Source organism: Vidua chalybeata, chromosome 3 (genome assembly GCF_026979565.1).
Source record: "Vidua chalybeata isolate OUT-0048 chromosome 3, bVidCha1 merged haplotype, whole genome shotgun sequence".
In the NCBI taxonomy this organism is placed as follows: domain Eukaryota; kingdom Metazoa; phylum Chordata; class Aves; order Passeriformes; family Viduidae; genus Vidua; species Vidua chalybeata.
In genome coordinates, this window is record NC_071532.1 from 92499909 (window position 1) to 92519574 (window position 19666).

Genomic DNA, 19666 nt, shown 5'->3' on the forward strand with positions numbered 1-19666 from the left:
ACCCAGCTGGAAAAGAAGAGATATATACCAAACAAGTTGTTGAATGTTTGGCCACTGTTGGTGGAGATAACCATCAAAGACAAAAATTCTCCAGGCTTCTTTTCCCTTTCAAACTGTATGATGCTGAGATGGAACAAATCATAAGGTCGTGAAACAAATTTTTTTTACCATAAAAATGTGCAAAGTAAAACCAATCAATTTCAGGAAAGAAGACCTTAGTAAACTCAGAGAATTGTTGGACTGCATATCCTGAAAGGTTAGTCTGAGTAGAAAAGATATTTTAAAAATCTGGCTGTTCTTTAAAAAAGGACTTAAAAGGCTCAAGTGCAAGCTATTCCCCTGAAGAGGAAAGACAGAAAATATTGTAAGGGACCTACTTATCTAAATGAAGAACATTCGTAGATTTAAAATGAAATGAGCAGAAAGGAAGTGCAAACTAGGCCAGACTAATGAGAATGAACATGAAAGTGTAGCATGAACATATAGGGACAAAATAAGAACCATAGGGAGAGAAAATAAGAAAAAGGAGCAGTAATTAGCAAAGGACAAAAAGAATGTCAAGTAAAAGACAAAAGAAAAAACAAAGGAAAAGGTCACACTGCTGCTGCTAGAAAGCTTTACTGCTCTTCTGCACCAATTTTCAAATCATATCTCTACTACAACTAGGAGTTATAATAACCACTAGTGGCAGACATAAGAATATAAGGAGGTCAGTGACAAGTTATATGGATTTGTCATGAATGGATTGTGTCAACCAGAACATAATTTATCTCTAGTAGAGATCAGCAGGCATTGTGAATAGAAAAGAAAAAGTAGATTACATATATCCTGACCTGAGCAAGGCTTTGACAGACATTCTCATAAGCAGCCTTGGGAGACATAATCTAGATGAAAATAATATGGACTAGAGACAATATTAATGTTTTGATGTCAGAATGAAGGCTGTGTCAAGTAGGACTTTCCAGAGTTCTGTCCTAGGTCTAACATTATTTAGTATTTTCATATGCTTCTTAAATTTGCTGTTCAGTGGGGACAAATAAAGAATACTAAAATCATGCAAAGATACACTGCTGCAGAAACACAAGTCACAGTTCTGATACAAAAAAAAGAATCAATATTATCTTATGCTATGAGTTGAACATAGAATTACAAAGTCATACTGTTGTGCAAGGAAAAAAATCATACTTACATGAATAAAATGGGATATAAAACCCATTAAACAGCCTGATCCTCTACTAGGTAACAGTAACACATCATTTGAAGTGGTGTACTATTTTGGTCATTGTATTTCTAGAGAGACAGGACGTAACATAATAGTTTTCAGACAGAAAACAGGATTCAGTAAACAAGGAAGCTATCCTTTCTCTGTGTCCGTATAAAATAACACAAAAAATAAAGCAGTGTGGAAGACTGCATGGAAGCAGCACAGAGACATTTTCCCAGTGACAAAAATTGAAGCTGAATTTAACTGAAGCCAGCTATAGCTGCAACACAAAGTGAGTTATCTTCATTGCTAGAGGTCATGTAAATCTGGGTTACCATGTGTGCCTTTAAGTGTCTGTTTATATATACACTACATACATACATACTACATACAAGGATAAAGATCTCTGATTCATTGCTGGTTAAAAATTAAAAGAAAACATACAAATTGTCTTAAGTAATTTAAAAAGTACTTGTTTATTGTCATGAATCTCATACAATCTTTTTTAATTTGCTTGGATATGGACCATGTTCATTCAGAAGTAAAAGTTTAGCTTATATAATGAAAGAGTTTGTCAAAATCATGGACATTTGGATTATATAGCACCGGAGATTTTTAAATGTATTTTCAACAAAACCGGTAACTAAATACATGTAGATATATTTCTGTTTTTTCATAAATGAGCTGCTTTCCTGAGGTCCTCATGAATACATGTGATTATCCAAATTATAATGTAAAATATTACATTTATTCAAAAAGTCGAGTGAGCAATATGTACGGACAACATATACTACAAGAGCACTGACAAATAAAAACAGAAAGTTAAGTGAATAAAAACGGTGACGTTATCAACACATTTTAAAGCACACTAAACTAATTTGCAAGAAAAAATTTGTTGACTTTTATGTCAACCAGAAGACATAAAAATTAGCGAAAAGACAGGGAGAAATATGGATACATTGACAAAAGCTGAGCCACAAATGAAATTGCCACCGAGGGCAGAATTCTGAAAATTAACATCAAACACATTGGTCAGAATCCTGTAATCTTAAAAATATAGTCAAATATTGCAGAGATGTATTGCTAACATATAGAGACAGGAAATTCTGCAGATTTTGTATGATGGCATTTTAACCTCTTTGATTATCTTTACAAAAAATTATCAGGCAATATTAATTCTAAATATGTCATAGAAAAAGAAGCTTCATGAATATTCATGGAATGCAATTTGTATTAGGGCAAATGTCCAAAACAGAATTGTTCTTTTTTGCCATTTTAAATGCCCTTTAAGCTTGGAAAACATCCAGTCATAGCATAAAAACAGTCTTGTGTCTTAGCATTAGCAACAAATTTGGGATGCAGAATATGCAAAATGGTTTTTGAAAATTGTTCCCAAGTACTCTGTATGCTGAAAGAGATTTGTATTTCTGTAGTTATTCAAGTTACCACTGAATAATTTAGAGTCCTGAAATTGTCCATGAAAACAACTGGACTCAAGCACACAGCCATTTTTGTAAATATGTTTATCTTAGATTTTAGCACTGCTCTTTTTCTTGTTGTTATCCTTTGGAGGTTATACCCACTGCAGCTGAAAACGGTGAAAAAGAACAAGATAGCACATCCTGGTGTCAGTTACAGATGAGGATAATTTGAATATGGTTGATCTAAATTCCGTCAAAATCTGATTTTGACAAAGTAAATAAAGATAAAAGAAAAGCATAACAAATGCAAAAGCATTCAGTAGATACGTGTTTCAATTTTTGAGATCCTTCATAATACATAAATTGCATTTGATTAAGCACAATTAATATGTTCTTTTAAAAATTATATTTGAAAGAAACAACCTACTTAAGTCTAGCTGAAGTCCAAGTGTTCCTGTAAGGAAAGACAAAAAACGAACAAATAACACAAAAGAGAGGATTCTGAGAAGTGACAAACCTTACATACCCAAAGTCACACTAAATGCCAGAACAACAAAAGCATTTTTTGTGATTGATATGCCTTTAAGAGCAGTATATCCTTCCCAAAGCACTGTCAGTCCTGACACTGGCTAAGTTCACAAGCTAAAAAACAACCTATGAATGATGCAGAAAACAAATTAAAGAAATAAAAATTATCAAACACCAATACATCAACTTTATCAACAATTAGGATGATCAATAATCGACATTGCTAGATTAAAACATAATAAAATATTGCTGGAAAACTAACACACAATATAAAAACTATAAACATAATTACAAATTAGAAAAAAATGACAACTTAATTAGCCATATAAAATTAAGATTTTTTTCTGTCTTGTTTCTAAGCAGCAAGCCCAGGATTTCTGTTACTTTTTTTTATTTAGTTTTGTTTTTCATGAAGGATGACATAATAAGAGAATTCAGAATTGTTTGATCTCAGAAACAACTTTAGAAAATTACGTCAATGTACATTCTTTTCCAAATATTTATACCATTGCAATATGAACAAAATCCATTACATAATAGGAACCTACTCAAGTGGCAATTGATTTAACAAGGAAAAAAGATAGTTCTCTGAAAGATTTTTTTTCATTTGCTAGAACTTCAAATTTTATTGCCTTTCATGGTCAATATACACAACTAAAGTTCTCTTTTAGAATGTTAAATTAATCTTTAATTACTACTGTGTAGAAAATAGTGAAAATATATGGGCTTCTCCTTATTTAAGAATTAATCATTTCTCAGAAGACTTATATGATTCATATAATATTTGGATGAGTTATTACTCACAAATTCCTTTATATATTAATTGAACATATGACTGTCATAAAGCATATACACAAAATGGGTGGTACACTCAGCCACCCACCAAATGCTAACATTATGTGTTTTGCATATGAGACATATAGTGAGAAATACTATGGTTTTATATATCCCTGTACATATGGCTATGCCAATATTTATCCCACAGATATGTACCTTGATTTTTGCTGATCTAAGCATAGCAACCAGGACTAAAGAAAATATCCAAAAGCATTTCATAAAATTGTAGAAATGTCGAGTTTGGAAGAGGCCTTAAGATCATCCAGTCCAATCCAGTGTCACCACTGTAACCGCAAAACTGCTAAATCATAACTCATCACCAGATCCAGACACCTCTTGAACGGCTCCAGGGATGGTGACTCCATCATTTCCTGGGAAAGCTGTTCCAGTACCTGAATACCCCAACAGAGATTTTTTTTTTCTAATATCTAATCTGAATCTTCCCTGTCTCAGGTTAAAGGCAATTCCTTCTGATCTTCTCACTGCATCTTTGTAGAAGAGACCGACTCCCACTTGGCAACAACCTCCTTTCAGGTAGTTCTAGAAGAGTGATGAGGTCTCCCCTGAGTCTCATTTTCTCAAGATTAAACTCAGCTCCCTCAGCCACTACTCATCAGACACATTATCTACTCCTTTCATGAGCCTCATTGCCCTAAACTGGACACACCAGCACCTCAGTATCTTTTTTAAAGCGAGGGGCTCAGACCCCAAGCCTGTAGCACTGCATGGGGTTTGCTGTGATCCAAGTGCAGGAGCCTTCACCTTATTGACCCTCCTGCATTTGTCTTCAGCCCATTGACTGAGTTTGTCCAGGTTTTTCTGCAGACCCTTCCCACACTCAAAAAGATCAACACTCCCTCCAAGCTCAGTATCATCTCCAAATTTACTGAGGGTGCACTCAAGTCCCATGTCCAGATCATCAATAAAGATACTGAGCAGGACTGGGCCCAAAATTAAGCCCTGGGGATTGCTGGTAACGACTGGGCACCAGCTGGATTTTGCTCCATTCACCACAATTCCCTGGGCCCCGCCATTCAGCCAGGTTTTACCCATAGAATAGTCCTCTTATCCACGCCACAAGCAGTGAGTTTCACCAGGAGAGTGCTGTAGGGGACTGTGTCAAATGCTTTTCTGAAGTCCAGATAGAAAACATCCACAGTCCTCCCCTCATCCACCAAGCAGTTCACCTTGTTGTACAAGGAGATCAGGTTGGTAAAGAAGGATCTACCTTTCATAAATCCATCTTGGCTGAGCTTGATGTCCTGATTGTCCTGCATGTACTATGTAATGGCACTCATGATGATCTGCTCCATACCCTTGCCTGGAACCAAAGTCAGTCTGACAGGACTGTAGTTCTTGGGATCATCCTTCCAATCCTTCCTGTAGATAGGTGTTATATTTGCCAATTTCCAGTCTTCTGGAACCTCTCCAGTTAATGAGGACTGCTGATAGATGACTTAGATAGTACTTTCAAGGCCTCATAGGCTGGAAACTGAAAGTAATTGCAGCAATAAAATAAAGGGATATCCTGTTGCTTTGTAGTTAAACTTTGAAGTCCAGATACAACAATATTATTTTTACTTTTTTGCCAATGAGAAAGCTATCTGTTAGGTCTTTCAGAAAGTCCATAATTTTTACAATAGGCTTCTTAAACAATTGTTTTAAATAGAAAGCTTTTAATTGCCTGAATTAAGGCAATTTAGTTCCCTGAAGATGGGAAATTGATTTATAATCACAATCTTTAATAAGTGTCTTTATGTTATCCTATAATGTGTACTCCTCTCTGTAAAGGTATCAAGTTTGAATTTCATCAATCAGAAATACTTTGAGAAGTGTATTTTAAAATCTATTAAAAAATAATCTTAATTCCTCTTCATGTGTCCAGGTCCCAGCAGCAAGAGGAGGCCTTTCAGGTTTCTGCAAAACTTGTAAGTTCTTTATTGCTGTAGCTGAAGTCCAGGTGGGATAGCAAATTATTTAACTAAAAAACATGCAATTTCTTTCTACATTTTCCTTCAGGCTTGTTTTTAATACTATTCGTTGTAGTAAGGGGACACTGATCCACTGTTATGACAGATGCAAACTTAAGTCCAGCAAGATTTTCAGTGCATATATTAGAATCCTGCCAAATTCAGGCAAGTACACAGGCAGATATTCACTAACTTGAGACTTCATTTTCATGTTAATTTCACTGCAGCTTTCAACAGACCGGGTGTAATGCTACTGCAGATCATACACTATTTTGAAACTGATGTCTGCACAGGCTTTACACAGCATATTTATAGTTGCAGTGAGACAATTTAAACTAAGTTTCTTTCATTTGTATAACATAGATGGAAAGAAAAAATAAAGAAAAGACTACCTTTATTACTCCATATTATTTGGTTTAGCTAAAGAAGCAATATTGCCACTACATCAGTAATTCTTATAATCTGTAACCTTTATAACCTTGGCTGCCATCATTGCTGCTAAAGGACACAGATAAAAAAACAATACACTAGCTGTATAAAATTCAAACAGATGCAAGAATAGCAATGCTTCAGTAATGTCTCCAATCACAAACATTAGGAACTAATGAGCAATAATAGCAATAGACTGCAAAAGCTTATTGTATTGTGTTTCCTTGCAGTAGACTATTATGCCATACACATAAAGCAATGTAGTATGACATGAAAGCTAGAATATGAAACATTGATTTTTTTCAGCCTTAAGACATCAGCCAAAACTGCATAATCAAGCAGAGATAGTATTTAAAAGACTTAGTTCTACATAATTGTGGTCATCTCAGATAAGTGACTCTGCACTGGGCTTGGATATCCTGATGCTTCAATATACTAAAAAAACTCAGATTCATATTAAGAAAGTGGAAATACTGTAGAATTCTAATGCCTTTGAAATCTCTACAATCCATGTCAAAGCAATAATTTTAAAGAGATCATAAGTCAGATTTAGATTTCAAATTAAGTAATGATTAAAAAAAAAGTTTTCTAGTACAGTAAACAAAATTACATATTGAAGGGTGAAGACCAAGGTTCAAGTTATGGCCCTTATCATTGGTATGGCAAGGGGCAACACCTGTCCAAAATCCACAAAAGTGGGAGCTGACTGTGAACCAATGTGAATAGTTTAGTAGTTCCCTGCTTGACAGCCCTACCTGTTACTCACCTAAGTTGATTTTCTTTTTGAGTGAGTGCTAGACAGCAGCTTGAAAGTATTCATTCCACATTAAAATCCATTTTATAGGATTTCTCAGAATGTGGGGTTTGTTTCTTAATATTTTAGAGCTCATAGCAGCACTGTTGGAGGGAGCCCTGTGCATAGTGTTGAGATAGAGATTTTTCAAGCTCAGAAAACAGTGGAGAAAAGAACCAGTCAAAGAAAAAATTGATGATACCCCAACATAGCTGTTAAGCAGTCATACGGCTTCTCCATGGCACAAAAAGGAAGGCGGCAAGACTAGATTTTTCCTACCAGAGCTGAAAGAAGTTGGTCTCCTGGAAAAACTGGTAACCCAATAAGGAATAACTTGGAACCTCTGTATTGGTTCCCCACAGCCTTTGGAGTGAGCTGGATCAAGTTTCCTTCTTGAGATTGAGACACCTCTTATGAAGAATCTTGCTGTGAGTGTGAACACATTTGAAAAGCAACAGGCATAGTTTCTGTGTGGAAAGTGAGTCTGAACTTGCAGGATATTAATTTTTAGTAGTTGCCCAGGTGTTGTTTTTTACCCAGTTTCATGTTACCTGCAAATAAACTTTTTAATTTTCATCCTGAGTGGGAAACCTTTTGGGGCATGACTCAGCCTATTTCAGGCATGCAGTTTAGCATGAGATAAACTGCCTCCTCAAGGTGTCTATTGCTCTTTATTGACAGTAATGGGAGTCCCAGGGGTAATAACTGTAGATGAGATATACTCTCACTGTAGTTTAGTTAAATTAATCTTACCTGAAATGCACCCACACCTTTTTCATCATGGATATAACTCAGTTTAATGCCCATACCCAAGGACAATAACAGCCAATGTTCATTTAATTCTCATACTGTATTTAGTATGCCACTCATTCAATAGGGGCCTTTTTTTTTGTTTGCTACAGTAGATAAGTGAAACTACAGGTCCTTAATTTAATTATGCCATCTCCAAGGGCACTTGGCCCTTTCATCCAAGGCAGTTCAAAACACTTCATGGCTCAGTTATCTGGAAGGAAAGACCAAACATAAAGCAATCTCTGTAGCAGTGAGGTTAAATGTCTTTGTTTATTCTAAGTAAAATCTTACCTATGAAAGATCTCTCAAAGACAAATCTCACTGAACAGCAGCATGGAATTCCATTACTGTCATGAGCTGATCCTTTTTCACCTACTTGCTACTCACTGTTGCTCCTCCTGCAGCTGGCAAGATATGCAGAGGGTGAGATATTGCTGCTCAGCTCAGCAGAATTTACAATTTATCATCCATTCTACCATCCATTTTGCTGTTCCTTGACAGGTGACAGAGATGTGCAACCTGGTAAAGGGAATTTAAACTCTATTTTCCATATGTTTCTCATTTGCACTTCACTGATGGAATTCCAAATCAACTTGATGGTTGTCGTTATCGTTTGAAGCATTCTTAATTAAAAGTATAAAGCGTAATTTAATTCATACTATGTTTTAATTGTTGGGAGTGAATGTTCTTTCCAGATGATTACTGCATTGAAAAAACAAACCTCTATGCATAACATTTAAGAATTAAGCATACCAAAATACAGAAGAATTAGTAACATGTAACTCCTAATATGTGGAAGTGCTTAAGTTCAAGCCAGGCACCTTTTTAGAGTATTTGACTGTTACCTGGGACATCCGCACTGTGCCCCATAAATTCCAGCAAGTCCTGCAGATGAAAATCTGTGAAGGGCATATTCCTTTGCCTCTGATATGGCCAGATAAGAGCCCAAGTCATTCTGAAGCAATATGTGTCCTCCAGTAAATTTGATACTATCTCATTACTACATAAAGGACACAATCTGTCACCTGATGGGGCAGGGTCTCAGAACTTGTTTGGGCTTGTCTTGGCATATATTTTATCTTGGTTTAGCTTTCAAAAGACACATATAGCCACATACAAATTGTGTTTCAGTTTGAGTACAAATTAGGCAACTATAAACCTTTGAGATCCTCCCTGTGTTTTAGACTACATATTCAGAATGTAAGCACTGTAGAAAACTTGGTCATTTGCCTTTGACTCACATCCCCTGCCATGAAAAAAAAAAAAAAAAAAAAAAAAAAGGCGGGGGTGTTGCATCCTGTGTTTGGGTTCAGATTAGGGGTTCTGATATGTGTTAGTCAGCCGGTTCTGTGTACCCCTGCACACCCCCCATGTTCCCCCCCCCCGGGGTGGTCCACTCTGGGTCTCTTACCATTGGAGCATCACCATGCCAGGCCTGTAACCACCCCCCTGTCCACTCCGGAGAGTTTGGTGTCTGTTACCCCGCTCCCGCAACCCCGTTCGCCCCGGAGCCCTGTGTCCACCCCTGTTGCATCCCCATTGGTCACCCCGGTCCACATCACTCACCCGTAGCCTGACCCCATTGGGCGAGGGGGGCTTCCATCTCCCTCGGCCCGCCCCCTATAAAACCTCACGCTTTCCTTTGTTCAGGGCCATGTTCATCCATGCAGCGCTGGAAGCAAGTTGCACTTCTCCATCGCAGCTCTATGCAACAATAAAAGCTCTCCAGCTGACCACGCAGACCGAGTGGACAATTCCTTCACCTCTTCGTCTCGCCCCTCGTGCACGGCAGCAGAAGCGGCCAGCCCCACCCCGGTGTGTGGAACACAGTAGTACGCGGGACTCGCAGCAGCCCCGGTCCCGCCGAGAAGCAGCGCCTCAGCCGGGCTCTCCAGAGCTGCTGAGGACCGGGGGAAAACAAAGCTAAGCCATGGAGGGGGGGGGGAAGCTATAAGCTTCTGTACATGCAAATGCATCAAACTTAACATTAATCTTATACTATAAATCTTCCTGTTATTTATAAATTCACAAATGCCTCTATAGCGTGGGATGGGAGACATATTTCCACACTGAGTCTGTACCCAAGTTGCAATTTATGGTCTGGATGGGTAGACAAGTAGGTTGTTAAAAGACTGGATTACCAGATTGAAGGTTCAGATGATCTTCATTAAAAGATCTACATGACTTTATGACTGGTATCAAGGAAAGTACCGCAAGGAGCTGCCCTGGAACCCATATTTTTCATCTTCCTCAATACATCCTTCCTTAAAGTAGGATGAACTTAAAGGGAGCTTATAAAAAGGATGCAGAGTGAATTTTTATATGGGTAGCTATTTATAGAACAAGGGAGAAGAGTTTTAAACTAAAAGAGAGAAGATTTATATTAACTGTTAGGAGGAAATTCTTTACTCAGAGGCTGTCAAGGTACTAGAACAGGTTGCCCAGAGTAGCTGTTAATACCCTGTTCCTGGAAGTATAGTCCCTGGAAAGGACCTTAAAGGTCTAGTTCCAAACCCCCTGCCACGAGCAAGGATGCCACTCACTAGACCAGGTTGCTCACAGCCCAATTCAACCTGACCTTAAACACTTCCAAGGATGGGGTATAAACAGTTTCTCTGGGAAACCTGTTCCAGTGCCTCACCATCCTCAAAATAAAATATTTCTTCCTAATATCACATCTACTCTCTTTCAGTTTGAAGCCATTCCTCCTGTCATTACATGTCCTTGTAGAAAGTTCCTCTCCAGCTTTCCTGCAGCACTCTTTAGGTAGTGGAAGGTTGCTTAAGGTCTCCCCAGACTTTTCTTCAGGCTGAACAACCCCAACTCTCTTCATAACAGAGGTGCTCCAGCCTCATGATCACCTTTTTCGTTCCTTCTTTAAACTCACTCCAGTGTGTCCATATTCTTCTTCTGTTGAGGATCCAAGAGTTGGACAAAACAGTCAAGATGGGGGCTCATGAGAGTGGAGTAGACCTTCTGGCTACATTGCTTTTGATGAAGTTCAGAATACAGTTGGCTTTCTGTGCTGTGAGCACACACTGCTGGCTCATGTTGACCTCCTCATTCAACAAAACCCCCATATCCTTCTCCTCAGGGATGCTCTTAATCCAGTCTTCTCCTAGCCTCTATCTGTGCTTGGCAATGTCCCAAGATAGGTTCAGGACCTTACACAGACTATCATAGAAAGCTGAGTCTGATAGGTATTTTATTTCTAGGGTTTTTTAAAATATTTCTTAAAACTTCCCAGAATTGATGTTTCTGCCATTTTTAGCACTATTCCCAGTCTTCTACTGCTCTATGATTCATTTTTCTTCAGTGATAGATTACCAAAAGTAAGAGTTAATCTAAACCTGTCACTTGAAACCCCCTTTTTCATATCAGAAAATGCATCATATCAGAAAGGGTCATTCTTCATTCACCTTCCAATACCCTTTAGAATATTGCATGCAAAGGGAAGTTTAGACAAAATCATAAGTACCTTATGTAATCATAATATTTTCATCTTAATTTAAGAAGTCTAATAAAGAGAATATTTTTCCATGCCATGAATCACACTTGATTATGTTGATTGCACAGTTGATGTATTAGCATTATTGTTCCGACAGAGAATATTGAACGTTTGTAACATGAAATGAACTATTCAATTGCATCAACAAAAAAAGTTATTTGATGATTGCAGAGCATACAGACCACATTGAAACTGGAAATTCCCACTTTTTAAATCTAACCATGATGAAGAAAAGATTTCACACCTTCATTGTATACAAAAAAGCATAGTATGTCCCTTTTAAATAACACCTATCTGGTTGTGGGCTTTCATGCAGATAATGAAAAATTAGTTTTTTCAACTATTGCATTTAAAATTAATTAGAAACTTTGGGAGGGCCAAATATTTCTGTGAAAATAATAGGGTTCTTACAGTATGTTCTTTCTCACTGTCATGGTTTAGGAATGGTATTCTTCAGTTTAGTGCTCCCACTGAAATCACATGCAACTTGCTCATTCCTCCCTCCCACTTCCCCCTCCCCCTGCCTCTCCAGACTGGAGAGAAGAATTGAAGGTAAAGATCACAGGTTGAGATAAGAACAATTTACTTGAAACAGCAATGAGATAAGAAAATGAAGAGTAACAAGAGTAACAGCACCAATACTAATGACAGCAGATAGAAGAAAGTGGCAAATTATTAACATAGAAGCAACAATGACATATGGCTCCTTCTGCCATTCTACACCAATTTGGAAGGGACCCCTTCTCCCTGGAGGAGATTCCCTTTTCCTTGCAACAGGCCATGACGGCAGGTGCTGCAGAATACTTCTGGGTCCTAACCTGCCCTTCCCTGGTGTGTTGGTTTTGCATGGCCTGGTTTTTGGTAGTGAGAGTGCCACAGATGTGGCTTGTATGAGAAGCTGCTGGAATCTTCTGCCATGTCCAGCAGAACCAATCCCTGATGGCTCTGAGGATGGACATGCTGCTGGCCAAAGATGTGCCATAGAGGTTGGTAATGCCTCTGGGATAACATAGTTAAGAAAATCAAAACAAAGGGTGCACAGTTTTTATTCTAGTCAGAAAAGAGGAGGAGGTGTGAACATGTGAGGGAAACAACATGGAGACACCGAGGTCAGTGGAGAAGGAGGGGGAGGAGGTGCTCCAGGCACCGGAGCAGAGATTCCCTGCAGGCCGTGGTGATGACCATGGTGAAGCAGCTGTGCCCCTGCAGCCCATGGGGATCCACAGGGGATGCAGAGATCCACCTACAGGCTGTGGGGGAGATGCCCATACCGGAGCAGGTGGATGCCTGGAGGAGGCTGTGGTTCTGTGGGAGACCCGAATGGAGAGAGAGAGCCCTTGCTTCCAGGCTGGAGCAGCCTGTCCATGGAGGACTGCACTCCAGGGAACAGTGACCCATGCCACAGCAGTTTTGGGAGGACTGTTTGCCTGTGGGGGGAATTCATATTGCAGAAGATACAGTAGGACTGCTGCTCATGAGAATGGACCCATGCTGGAGAAATTCATGGAGAACTGTCTCCCATGGGAGGGACCCCATGGTCTCACAGGGAAACAATTTCTCTCCTAGAGCAGCAGAAGAAAAGCTTAAGTGACAAAGTAACCAAAACCCCCATGCCCTCTTGTCCCATTTTTGAGATCACCCCAGAACATCTGTCTCCCTGCATTGTTGGTGGGAAGGAGAGAGGGCTGGCAGAAAAAAGGTGTTTTTAAGGGCTTATTTTACTTCTCATTATCCTCTTCTGATTCTATGAGTAATAAATTCACTTCGCAACTTTTAGTTGAGCGTGTTTTGCCCTTGAAGCGTGTTCTCCTGGTCCTTATCTCAACTCATGAACCCTTCCTTAGGTTTTTTTTCTCTCCTCTACCCAGCTGTGGCAGGGGAGGGTGAGTGAACAGCTTTTGTGGGTGCCTGGCATTGGGCCAGTAGCAAGCCATGACACCTGGTTACTGCAAAAATTAACCCTGTCCTGGCCAGAACCAGGACACTCACTAGTTATTTCAATAGTAATTTACATTCCATTCACTTTGTCGACATAATTATCTTATTCATATAAATATATCTGAGAAAAAATCCTGCAAGCAAGCTATAAAGTAAATAGCAAGCAAATTTAATGCTTATATAAGGTAAAGAAAATATCATCTCACCAGCTCAGTAAATCTTATGTGAATAGCCAAACAACAGAATTAATTAAACCCATCACAACTAGTGTCCTATATCTGAAAACAAAAGATTTATTCTAAAGCTTTTGTGATGCCTTGTTGTGGGGAATGGATATAATTTAAATTAATACAGTGCAATTCAAAGGTATAGCTATTATAAGGAGTCATTGCAATGCAGAGTTTACATTGTTTGGGCATCTTAGCTCCATATCACCATATCTTGTTATATTTTGATGTCTTTATGTAATCATAAAATCACTTTTCCTGAATTTGCATCTTGTTATGATGTTGCCATGCTCAAATAGTGATGCAGTTATTCAATTCTGTTTTTCCAGAGCTTTCTATGTTAGTTTTTTTGAGATGCATACACTGTATTTGTATTCTTGTCAGCAGCTGTGAAGAGAGAATAGACAAGGAACATAAGCAGAATCAAATTAAATCATTTTATGAAAAAAATCTGATTTAATCTTTCCAGTGTTACTCCAGCTCCACTTCGGAGTTTGATTAGCAGTGATGACAATAGCTTTATTCTGAGTTGACCCTTTACTAATTTAAAATGACATTTCTAATATCATACTTTGTGTGGCCACACTATTATTAGACAAAAGCCTGTCTGAACTGAGTCCTTGGATGTAAAACACTACTAGGGATCATTTTCTAAATTGCAGTATAAAAGATGCATTCAGCATCAGAAGGTAAAGAAGCACGAATGCCAGCACTGAAGGCATGTCTAGCAGAAGAGCTTGCTGGCTGACTGATTTAATATGATGTGACACTAAAGTTTGCAGTAGCAAGATGCTGCAGTTTTAAATAAACCTTTTTGTGATTCTCCTTAAGTAGGTAACACACATTTTTCCCTCACATCCTGCTATTACTCAGGGATGAAAGCAGGATACATGACTCATTGTGTAGTGTAAATTATTTTGGGCTATAGTTTTGATACTGAGGAACATTTTAATATACTCAATAGTTTCAGTTATATTTTGTATTCCCTCTACTTCTGTGTGTTAGGCATCAGATATTTTTGCATATACCTGTTGATAAGGAGGAAGGGAATTGAATATCTGCACATTTAGGTAACAGAAGGTTCTGAGATTGCATTTACAGTCCATTTCAGGCAAGGAAGACAGGAGACTGGCATGACTGAGTGAGGAACTGTTGGTCAGACTAAAGGGCAAGGAGCATAGGCAGTGGAAACCAGGACAGGTAACCTTGGAAGAGTACAGAGAAATACAATTCTGTAGGGAAGGTGTGAGTAAGGCCAATGCAAAACTGGAACTGAACCTGGCAAGGGAAAGCAAAAAATAACAGAAAGTACATGTAGGTTAATCAGAAAAAGAAGGTCAAACGTATATACTCTCTGATAAACAATGCTGGTGAACACGTAAAAACAGATGAGAAGGCCGAGGTACTTATTATGTTTTGCCTCAGTCTTCAATGGAACCCTCTCTTTCCACACATCTCAAGTAGATGACAGCATCATGAGAACTGGGAGAGCAAAGTCGCTCACTGTAAGCAAAAATCAGGTTCATGGTCACCTGAGAAACCTGAATGTGCTTAAGTCTGTGGGACCCAAAACTGTGCATCCCAGAGTCCTGAAGGAAGTGGATGATATACTTGCCAACTCTCCATATTTGAGAAGTCATGGCAGTCAGGGGAAGTCCTAAGTGACTGGATAAAGGAAAACATAGCACCCATCTTTGAAAAGGGTAGAAAGAAAGAACCTGGGAACTACTGACCTCTGTGCCTGCAAAGGCCTCTAGCTCCTCCTAGAGGCTATGCTAAGGGACATGAGGGACAAGGAGCTGATTAGAGACAGCCAGCATTGCAAGCCCAGGGCAAGTCCTGCCTGACCAAGCCAGTCAATTTCTATGATGGAGTGACCCCATCAAGTGGTCAAGGGATAGGGCTATAGATGTCATTTATCTGATCTTCTGTAAAGGCCTTGAAACCAAATTCCCTTCCAAATTGGAGCATGATGGATTAGATGGGTAAATTGTTAAATGGATAAGGCATTGGTTGAATTGTCTCATCCAGAGGTTAGTAGTGAATGGCTCAATATCCCAATAGGCATCAGTGGTGTCAGACAAACGGTATCTCTCAGGGGTCCTGCTCCATCCTTGAAGATGAGAGTTATTTAATATCTTCATTAATGACATAGATAAAGGGATCAAGTGTACCTTCAGCAAATTTGCAGATGTCACCAAGTTGAGTGCTGTAGTCAACACACCCGAAGTACAGGATGCCATCCACAGGGAGCTGGACACCATGGAGAGGGACCTGGACAAGCTAGAGTAGTATGCGTATAGAAATCACATGAGTTTAACAAAACCAAGTGCAAGGTGCTCCACCTGGGCTGGGGCAATGCCAGGTATCAATTCAGGCTGGAGGATGAACAGATCGAGAGCAGCCCTACAAAGAAGAACTTATGTGTGCTGGTGGATGAGAGGCTGGGCAGGAGCTGGCAGTGTGTGTAGGGGATTCTGCCCCTCTGCTCTGGTGAGACGCTACCTGGATAGCTGCATCCAGCTCTGGGGTTCCACCTGCACCCCCCCAACTCAGGAACAACATTGACCTGTTGGAGTGAGTCCTGAAGAGGCCACCAGTTATCAGAGGGATGGAGCACCTCTCCTCTGAGGGAAGGCTTTAAGAACTGGGATTATTCAGCCTGGAAAAGTGACTTTGGGGTGACCTAATTGCAGCCTTCCAGTACCTGAAGGGAACTTGCAGGAAAGATGGGGAAAGACTATTTACAAGAGCATGTAGTGAAAGGACAAGGGGAATGCTTCAAACTGAAAGTCAGTAGAGATTAGATTAGATTAGATTAGATTAGATTAGCATGTTGCCCGGGGAAATTGTGGATGCCCCATCCCTGGAGGTGTTTAACCTGAGGTTGGGTGGGACTCTGATTGGAAGGTGTTGCTGCTCAGAGCAGGGAGGCTGGAACTAAATGATTTTCAAGGTCCGCTTTCAACCCAAACCACTCTATGACTCATTTCCAACAAAGCAGCAGTCCCAAGACTGTTAAGGATGTACAAGTCTATCTGACTGTACCTTGAATGACTGGCCGTACTCAAATACAAGACAAAAATAACCAAGCTGATGAAGGTCTCTTTTTTTTCATGTATATCATTGGTCTGAGTACGGTCTTTCTCAGAGTTATCTCTGAAGAAGGCAGGGGCAGAGGGAAAGTGTTTTAAAATTTAGTTTTCATTTCTTGTTATCCAAGTGATAATGAGAAGGGAGGTGATCCTCCTCCTGAGGCTACATCGGAAGTATTGTGTTCAGTTCTGCTCTCCACAACTGAAGAAATACAAGAGTCCAGCAGGGGACTACAAAGATGATTAGGGGTCTGGAAAATATGTGTTATGAGCTAGGCCTGTTTAGTTTACAGAAGAGTAAAACTGAGAGAGGATCTCATCAATACACACAAATGCCTCAAAGCTGGGTGTCAAGAGGAAGGTGTCAGATTGTTTTCAGTGGTGACCAGTGACAGAATGAGGAGCAAGGACTATAAACTCAAACACAAGGGGTTTCATCTCAGCATGAGGAAGAACTTCTCTACACTGAGGATGGCAGAGCACTGCAATAAGCTGCTCAGGGAGGTTGTGGAATCTCCCTCTCCAGAGACATTCAAAATCCACCTGGACGTCTTCCTATGTAACCTGTTTTAGGTGCCCTGACTGGAGGTCTGCCCAATGGTGCAATAACCTTGGCTTCCCTGCATCAAAAGGTTTGTAAGATTTTGTAACTTTCTATCACCTTTTCCATCACTGTACCAATAAATAATTATCTGTCTTGAAAGTGGGTCTTTCTAGTTGGTATTTGAAAGGGACTACAACCTACTGATTCCACCATGAAATTAGATAAATCCCTTTTACTTACTATCCCCCTTTTACCTTTTGAGTGCTTCTTTTTCTGAAATGTGAGTGAAAGATGGGGTGTAAAAGCAAAGCCATTTGATTTACCAAACTAATACATTTATAATTAATAATGAGAAAAGTACAAGCATTTTGAATGCTTGATTTATATACCTATAGAATCAGATATAAAATCCAAATATTTAACAAAATATTTTTGAAAATGGGCTGTCAATGACACTTCATGTGTTACTTTTATAAATTATTTATATTAAAAATTATTTTTCTTAAATGTCTTTGTTTACCATCTTAATTTTGATTAAAATATGGTTTGATTTTTTAAATTTTATTTCAGAATAATTGCACTCAAATTTGAAGATACAGTTTAGATTGACTTAAGTCTGTCCTTTGCAGTTGCAATAGCTTCACATTAAGATGCTATTTCTGAGAAAAGTGGTAACATATAAAACATCTGCAATATTATTTTGTCAAATAGTCAGGGAGGTCTTTATGGCCATCAAGTGAGAATGGAACTTGCAGTTAGACTTGTGTGTCAGACTAGCTCCATTTACTGCAAAACATTCTTTTTTAAACATCATCAGAAACAATGACAAAAGTTGTCCAGGGTTGTTTTATTGCAATATATATGTTTTACAGTGTTTCTTATAAGGGATATTATTTCTACAATGCATTGAACATACTTTTGAGTGAGAAACATTGCTAACAAAGATGCCAACTCTAAAGGAAAACATTGATTACATGAAGACTCTTCTGTCTCCAGGCTGCCTTAGCTCAATAGTACTTCAGAAGAACCAGAGTCTCTTTTTAGTGTAAATGTTGCTTCAAACTGGGGAACATATCTAATATGAAAAGTGCTAGTTACCTTTATGCACTGAAGGACCTGAGGAGGCTGGTTTTTTTATCTTATCTGGCATAGCTGCACCCTTCACTGTCATCAGACTTCCTGTCTGTTGATAAGAGGATATTTAGTTGATAAATCTTAGATTTTATTTTTAAAGAGCATTTTCCACCTCTTTAAAGTTGTTTCCACCTTCCTGCTTCAGTGAAGATATCAAAAATATAGTCACACTTTCAAACAGAAGAAAGTAAGATAGCAGTTAACTCTAAAAAGTTTCTCAAACAGGATTTCCCTTTTCAGATAAGCTATTTTGCCCCACTATACATCTACTGCGCGAAACCATATGTCAATTTTTCTTGCCTCAAACTCAGAAGTTACACCCACAGCTGCCACCAAGAAACACATGCACAAACACAGCAATGAAATTATTGCAGAAAACGTTATATGCCCTAGAATTTTCTAAGGACGTTTTGTTTGCTGTTGATGTATGACAAATGAGACTGTCTTATAAAACACAGTGGCTGAGGAGCTGAGACCTGGCAGTTGTCAAGTATGTCATGCCAGGGAGCAGATGTGTGAGTTGTGACTCTGACTTGTGTCTTGTCAGACTACCCTGAGAACCTTCATGAGACTCTGAGATCCTGAATTTGCTTTCTCTAGGCAAAATACCACTGAAACCAAGTCAGGGGGCTCTTCATTCAGTATGCAAAAAATCAACAGCCCACAGATCAATAATCTCATGGACTTTTAAGTGACTCAAAACTCAGTATCAGTTTTAAAGGGGGAAAATATTATAAATTAAAGAAATTATTATGGTCTCTAGCTATCTTTTTAGCTTAAACATCTGACTATCATTTCAGGAATCAATGAGAAAGAGCTTTTTTCTTAATGCTCTAAAGTGTTGCTGCCTAACCCTGAAGACAAAACTTAGAAAATCTTTTTCATCAGTAAAGTGTCCTAGACTGTACCAGGAATACACTGAAATAGGTCAACCTAGTCTAGAGTAAGTCTAAAATCATGTTTTTAATATCATGTATGCCTAAACCACAAGGATGGAAGAGAAAATGTAATGTTGTGGCAGGCCATTCTTTCCTACACAGGAATTCATTATATATCCTATCCATTTGATCTTAGAAACCCTTCTGCAGTTCTTCATCTGTTCTGAAGAAGGTGCTTTTGAAGAGAATGACTTAAAATAATTAAAATAACCTTTGAGAAGATTCACAAAGTAATTTAATTTTATGCTCCCCTTTAAAAGAGATTCTTATAGACTACTATTCATTTTTCAGGGATATTTGTCTAATCC